Source organism: Motacilla alba, chromosome 2 (assembly GCF_015832195.1).
Source record: "Motacilla alba alba isolate MOTALB_02 chromosome 2, Motacilla_alba_V1.0_pri, whole genome shotgun sequence".
In the NCBI taxonomy this organism is placed as follows: Eukaryota; Metazoa; Chordata; class Aves; order Passeriformes; family Motacillidae; genus Motacilla; species Motacilla alba.
The window spans coordinates 34272103-34280219 of record NC_052017.1 but is presented as its reverse complement, the minus strand read 5'-3'; positions in this window follow the sequence as shown (position 1 = coordinate 34280219).

Genomic DNA, 8117 nt, shown 5'->3' with positions numbered 1-8117 from the left:
GAATGCTTGCATGGTTTACACTAAGAAGTTTAACTTTTACCTTTATTTAATGAAAATTTAAAAATTAATATTGTTTCCCTGTCCATTTCTTTCTCCTTCTTTCACCCAATGAAGTAGATGTGACTATCTCACTGCTGCTACTGGCACACATACAACTTAATTAATTAGGTTACTCATATGTACCAAAAATAAAAAAGCTTACTCCTTGTTCTGTAGTTTCTGGTTGAGGGAAACATGCAAGCAAAAATGCAGTAAATATTGAAAATATCCTGAAAAAAGATGGGACCAATTATCTTGCCACCATACTGTCACACTGAATGGAAGTGATTCTGCTATGAATCATTTAGATTGGTCTGCAGATTAAGTCCCAAGATCTGCCTTGGACTCCAAATAAACACTTACACCTGTTGATCTTTAATACAAGAAAACTTCAGTGCTCCTTAGGCACTTTACAGGCATTACATTAAAACAATATTTTATTAATAAATTATCCAGTTCTGAATGACAAAAGTGTGAAAAAGTAGGATCTACACCAGTCTAGTTCATTGAGGGGGACTTCTTGATAGAGCGAGCAAGCAACCTCTCTCACCTCCCCCTCCACGATTTTAGCTGCATTTATTTAAAGACGATGGTTTTAACTAAATTCAAGCAAACTCTTGGTGACCTCAGCTGTGTTTTGAAGCTCCAAATTCTCCCAGCTAGCTGCTGAATTGCCAGGGAACAAGACTGGGAGTGATGCAGCTGATACCACCACAACCCAAGGGCAGCCACAATGCACAGCTTATGAAGCCTGCTCCAAACATGGAATGTGCTGCCAGTGGTATGTGCAGAATGAAGAACTACATTCATTCTGGCTGGTGAGGGTCAAACTGGGCAGGCACAAGCCCATGGTGTATGGAAAATAGCTGGGGAGACACTTTCATTTGTGCTGGCAGAGAAAAAAGGGGGCTTTTAATAGCACAAATTTCTGTTTTGTAGAAGTAAGTGGCAGTAAATAAAAGGGTCTTTATTGCCTGGTGTTCACAGCTGACACAAAATAGACATTGACTGTGCAAGCATTGATTTCAACTCAGTGTTGACTTCTCTGGGGTGTGCTGTGGAGAGAGGAGTGAATCTGTCTTGCATGCTCTTCTTTAGGCGAAGAAGGATCCTCTTCCATTGCATTAACGCTTGCAAAAAGTAGAGGAGCAAAGGACAATAAATAAACCTTTTCCAGTGCTAATGTAGAGTGAGTGCCAACAAAGGAAGCACACTCGTTTGGCCTTCTAAAAAATTTGCCTTCTATTTTAAACAGTACAATTGGCTTTGACTTTAAAATGATGTTTGACTGGTCAGGATGCTGTTTCCTGCTGGATATGTGAGTGGGCTCACATGAAATTCTCATTGTTTTTCTTACTCTGAAGCCATTGTAGCAGGTTCAGGGTATACTCTTTAGAGAAATGCATACTTAAAATAGATTTTGTATTAAAGAAAACTTGACTATATATTTGGAATGTTTCATGGAATGTTTAGCTAAGAATACTAAGTTTTCATAATTTCAGTATGTAAATAATGTTTACAGAATCCCAGAATCAATAGGTTGGAAGAGACCTTCAAGATCATTGAATCCAACCCATGCCTTAACACCTCAACTAAACCATGGCACTGAATGCCACATAAACACATCCAGGGATGGTGACTCCACCACCTCCCCGGGCAGACAATTCCAGTACTTTATCTCCCTTTCCGCAAAAAACTTTTTTCGAATAGCCAACCTATGTTTCCCTTGGCGCAGCTTAAGACTGTGTCCTCTGGTTCTGTCAGTTGCTGCCTGGAGAAAGAGTTTAAGGACTGCACAAAATCTGGTTGTAAACTTCTTAACACATGAATTATGTAACATTGGTATTTATTAATTTCATATCCCAGGCTGATTTTTTCACAGCTACTGGGAACTGCAGATGAGACTGTAAGCCAAGACAATCATTCTACTGCTTCGGAGCTATTCCAAAATCAATCTGAGGCTCCTGATCTCCATTCACCCCTCTGCTCTTGGTTGCATTTCACCACACATTGAGTCTGTTTCCTGCAGTTGCCAACCATCTGCATGAGGAGTGAAGCTGTCTCTTATCAGTTCACTCTCCAGCTTTACCTATGCAAGGCAGGTTGCCCCTTGGAGTTTTGAAGTAGAGCTCTCTGCTTCCCCAGCACATCTCAGCCAGGAAACAATAATTCCACATCAGGAATCCAGCTGCGTTCCCAAATGATACTGCACTGCATTACCACAAAGCCACAGGGCTGTTCAAAACACCCACTATCAGCCAACTTCCAGTCCCATGCCAGAGATCAGAAAACAAGAGCACACTCGGCATTTTCTGCTCTGTGCTTCCAGCAGTTCACTCGCCCAATTATGCTGGGGTCTGTCCACATCTGTTTCACAGTACTCCTCTCATTGGTTTAATTGAACATGCTTCCCGATATCCCAGACAAACCACAAGGAACCGTAGCATAAAGCTAGCTAACAAAGAAAGGAGGAAAGAAAGACAAAGAATTAGCAGCATTTTGGCAAAAATAAATCTTTATTTCTGCATCATGGAAATAAATATAAACTTTCTCTTTGCAGATGTTGCTAATTACATCCACAAGTCTGATTTATTTTTTTTTTTTACTTAAAATATCTGCAGTCTTTAAATCTTTGACTTGCCCTTAGCAATGACTTTTTTTGGATTAAAGGAAGGATGTCAGTGAGAGCTTGGTTTTAGTGGGATCCAGAACAAACATACTCGCTTTAATAATTCATTCATTCTCTAATAATATCCTTTGGGGAGACTGGCTACTTCCACTGATTGTTTTGGTATTTATTCTAAACAATAGACTTACCCACTTAACAAATTAGGTTAAACTTCAGAAGTCATCACTTGTCGGACGTTGTTTGGTGCTCATCTAATATATGAAACAATGCCTCTCTGTGTTGGAAAACTCTAGCACAGAGAAATCCTTTCCCTTCAGCTCTTTCATGTGCAGTGCTGCAGAAGTGCCTCAAGGACTTTCCAAAGCCTTTCTGACAGCAAGCCACCAGAGACATTTGTTTGGATTCCGTCCATAGCTGAGCACAGTAAATAACAGTATTTACGTCCATCATGACCTTGGCACCTCTGCTGGAGGTAAGTTGTGGAGACCTGACCACTTTTCACCCAAGCAGTGTTGATCACAGCTATTGTAAAGGTTGATTCAGGAGATAATAGTTGTCAGAAGTATTGGTGGGAAGGAAAGGATAGAGAAATAGATATGAAAAATATAGCTGGAGGCACTTATTTCAGCTATTGGAAAAGGTATGTTACAGAAAAAAAAGAAAAAAGAAGCCTCAGTTTCCTTTTATAGTGTGTTATTTACAAAAGGTGGCTTAAAGTGAGCAGAAGGTAAATATAATCCAGAAAGAAACAGTGCCCTGCACAGCATGTCACTGACCTGTGGGATACACCAGGGCACCAGGTCAGTCAGCTGCTGTACATTCCTTCACAGAGAGGCTGACCCTGGTAAACCTGCTGTCTGTCCCTACGTCTGGTAAACCTGAGACATGGTGAGAGCCACAACTTCTGTCTGCAGTTACCTCTGACACAGACGGTTTGCCATACACAAGGGATCATGCAATCTCTCCTGCAAGCCTTAATACAACCTAAAACAGAGACCAGACAATTTTAGTCAGGATTATTTTGATTGGGACAGTACATAACAGGAGTAAAACCCCTAAGATACACCTCAGTGATGTCATTCAACCAACTTCATGTTTGTTTGTCTTATTTAAATTACTGGCTTATTTAAATCCACAATCGTAGAATCATTTAGGTTGGAAATGACCTTTAAGATCATTGAGTCCAAATGATAACCTAGCACTGCCAGGTCCACCTTTAAACTGTGTCACTAAGTGCCACATCAACATATCTTTTAAATACCTCCAGGTATTTAAGTGGTCCACCACTTCTCTGGGCAGCCTGTTCCAGTGCCTAACAACCCTCTTCATGGTGAAAGTTTTACTAATATCCAATGTACACCTTCCCTGGCACAACTCGAGGCCAAGAACTCCTCTTGTTCTGTCATTTGTTACCTGGGAGAAGAGACCAACCCCCACCTCACTAGAACCTCCTTTCAGATACTGGTAGAGAGTGATAAGGTCCCTCCTGAGCTTTCTCTCCAGCATAACAACCCCGGTTCCCTTGGCCACTCCTCACAAGACTTGTGATCCAGGCCCTTCTCCAGCTCTGTTGCCCTTCACTGGACACACTCCAGCACCCCAATGTCTTTCTTCTATTGAGGGGCCCAAAAGTGAACACAGGATTTGAGGTGCAGCCTCACCAGTGCTGAGTACAGGGGCACAATCTCTTCCCTAGTCCCGCTTGCCACGCTTTTCTGGTACAATTACACAGGGTGTTTACATCCTAAAGCCAGTGTCTTTCTTACCCACAACACAGAGGTCAAAGAGGAAGCTTGGGTCACAACTAATGTGACAAGGACACTACATCCCACCCCTACCTTTGTTTTGTTTCCTAGGAGCATGCCAACTGCAGGTGAGGCACAGGGCTCTGCTGGGGCAGCCTCTCCCAGTGGTGCTTTGCAGCAGAGCCTGGAGCAGGGAAGCTGCAGATGTTAACTCACCTGACTGTGCCAGCCATTGTCTCGTGCCTCAAGTTCCTGCAGACCAGCAATTAAGGCAGGAATCTGGAAATCCACTGCGTGGTTAGCAGCTTCTGGTCATGGTGCTGATTGGATTAGGGAAGAGAGTGCTGTCTGGAAGGATACAGCGCTGACTGCTCTGGGGATTTAAACTGATCCCCCTGCCAAAGGAAAATGAGTGTGGTGGCTGTGGTTTGCTTTCTGTTAACATTATCTTAGAGTTTATGTCCTATGGAAATTGGCATGGCTGGCAAATCCTGGGAGCGAGGCCCAAAAGTGATTTAGCATGAAGTCTGAACTTTCTCTCACCCTCTGGAGCCCAGGGTTTCATACTCAGTGTCAACATGAGGCAGGGTAATGCAACAATGCTTCTTCTCCTGCATTTTCTTCCTGGCTTGTGTAAATGTCAGAAATCATGCAACATAGAGTTTTTTTCATAAATCTACTAATCTTCTCATAGGAATAATTAAACATTTTAAACATGTATCCAGAAAAGAGGATCTCATATATTAGAAAGTCAGATACAGAAATATACCTCTCAGAAAATAATTCACTGGTAAAATGAGTTGGATAGAAGTAATTTGGTTTTTAAAGGCAAATTTTATGAGTTGAAAGTAATACTCTGGTTTAGAGTCTTTTGTGCCAAAATACAAGAAAACATAAATAATATAGAGTCTAACATATATGTTGTTAGGAAAAAAACGTAGCAGAGAAGTTAAAAAAATCTGTCATTCTGTAATGAAAGTCAGATTTCCTCTTATTTTACTTTACTTTTCTTTAAACAATAAAGATTAGTTAACAGACTTTATATATAGTTGGAAGAATCATTCAGATGTCATTGGGTACTTGAAGTATCTGGTTGTGCTGAAGCTGTATGCGACCTAATATACACTGAGTCAGCTGCACTCAGTTTTTGACATGATTATTCCATTCAAAAAGTTTTAATAGAGTGAATGTTATAGGAGTAATTATTTGCAAATATCTAGTTGGCAAAGTGTAGGTTTTAAAAAAAATTATCTTAACATATGAGAAATTTTCAAAAGTCACTAATATCCTATTCTCAAAAGCAAACTGGATGCACAGCATAGATTACTCATAAAAAAGAGAGAATGTCAATCTTTATATTGTTTAAAGGCTCTTGAAACCATTTTCCTAATTGCTATTTCAAAATCCCCTACGAGCCAATTAAAGAAATTCAGAAACTTCAAGTCTTTTTTTTCTACTATATGGTGTTTCAGAGATAAGAAAAATTTGCTCTGTATTTCAGTAGGCTGTAAAAGACATATTCACTACTACACCTTAAAAAGCAGCTCAGGAGGAAGAGTAACCTATTGAATCAGAGGGATTCTACCCCTGATTAACGCTGAAGGAGTGTCTCTGTATAAGGTGAAGAATCACTGAATTACTTACTAACATCTCCCAAATGCAGTGAAAGATTTGACTATTCTCCTAAACCAAGAGGTTGTAGAAAAGGATTGGATGGATGGGAGAGTTTGAATTACTAAAGATGGGTCCATCAAGGTGTTATTTGGAGTTGCTACAGCCAGCTGACTGTACTTAATTGTGGCATTCATTTGAGATTTTAGGCTGAAAAAAAAAAAATTCAGAGAGGGCATAGCACTACAATTTAGGCTGATAAAAACTGGTGAGCTGCACTCCCTACAGCTGGAGAGAGGCATCAAAATTCGGAGCTAGTGGGTAGTTGTTTGCAGATTCCCTTTCTGTAGTCCTAGATAGGCAGGGGGCATAGGCTTCCAAGTCCAAGTTGCTGCACATCCTGCAAAATTTGCTGAGCTCACCTTAGAGCAGTGATTAAAAATTACACTAATTCACCATCCTCTGAATACAGCTGAGTTTTAGGAACTGAATGCTTAGGGTTGGAAGGGACCTTAAAGATCATGTAGCTCCAACCCCTGCAGGGACACTTGCCACTAGACCAGGTTGCTCAGTGCCCCATCCAATCTGGCCTTGAACACTTCCAGGGATGGAGCACCCACAGTTTCTCTGGGCAACCTATTCCAGTGCCTCATTACCCTCAGAGTAAAGAATTTTTTCCTAATACTTAATTTAAACCTAGATTTTTCAAGTAAAGGTATCTCAAGAATGAAAGGTGGAAAGGAGAACCCAAAGCCACAAAGATAACACTGAAGAAGAAAGGAGGAAGTCCTTCCCCCTAATCAGAAAAGGTTTTTTACCTTACATGTTGTTATAAAATGAAATTTTCATGGATTAGACTGGTGATATAAGTATAAAGAGCTAAATCTCTTCAAGTTTAAGCTTTCTTATCCCCAGCATCCAAACTGCTGACAAGCTGGTCTGATACACAATAATCATGGAGAAAAAACCCCTTTTATTATTTAAACATGATGTCAGTATTGAAAAACAGAGGGGATAAAATACACTACGCATAAAGAAAAAAATATATTTGAAATCTCACTGTCTTCTTATATATTCTCCATAATCTAGAAAGATGGTACCATGGTCTCACTAACAGCAGCTGAGAGCCAGGAGAGACCATGCATGTTCTTTCCTTATCAGTTTAACAGAAACAGTTAAACAGAAGATCAAAAAAACCTCAGATGAGGAAAAAAAAAAAGAACCAAAAAAGCTGTAAGCCAAATCATAAAAATCCATTACATAAAATATCTAAGTAACAAAAAAGAGAGGAAAAAATGTTTGAATTAACCCAACAACAGTCAGTGCAGAAAGTCAATTAGGAAAGCTTAATTGGTTGGTTTATTGTGGTGTATTGTGCAAGTAATGATTCATACTAAAACTCTTTGATTTGTAAAATTAAATTTGCAACAATGGTATAAATGTTAAATAGCTTTAAGAGGAAAATAGTTTGCAGTAAAATACATAAGAATTATTGTCTTAGTTTAATATTGTCTTAATTTAATATTATCTTAATTTACCAAACAACACAAATTCACATAAAGGGACACATGGATACAAATGTTGCAGTTGTTAGACTCTGAATTACTGGCTGTTAACTTATTGCTTACCTTGTTGAAGACTACCATAAATACAAAATACCATAGGTCATTTTGTGATGAATCTATTTTTTCTCTTCACTTAGAAAAAGGCTGCAGAGAACAAAATCTCTATAAAGAGTTGAATCCATGAGACAGAAGATTCGTAAAAGGTATAACAGCAATATCTCCTTGGACATGATATCAGCTATCAACTCCATGCAAAGCATGTGTACAGGACAGGAAACTCAGCTTGTGCTTTCAAGCAACTGAATTAAGTGTTTGTCCCAAAAGCAAATTTTCTCCAACTCTATGTTCTTAAAATCATACAGGTTTTTCTCTCTGGAAACAACTTTAAGATTGTGCTTATCCCGCCTAACACCAGAGAACCAAATGAAAACTCATGCAAAATGAAGAAATTATACAACTGTAATAACCAGCTATTCATGGTTATTAATATATTAGGACCATGATAGTAAAAAGATGCTTCTGCTTGAG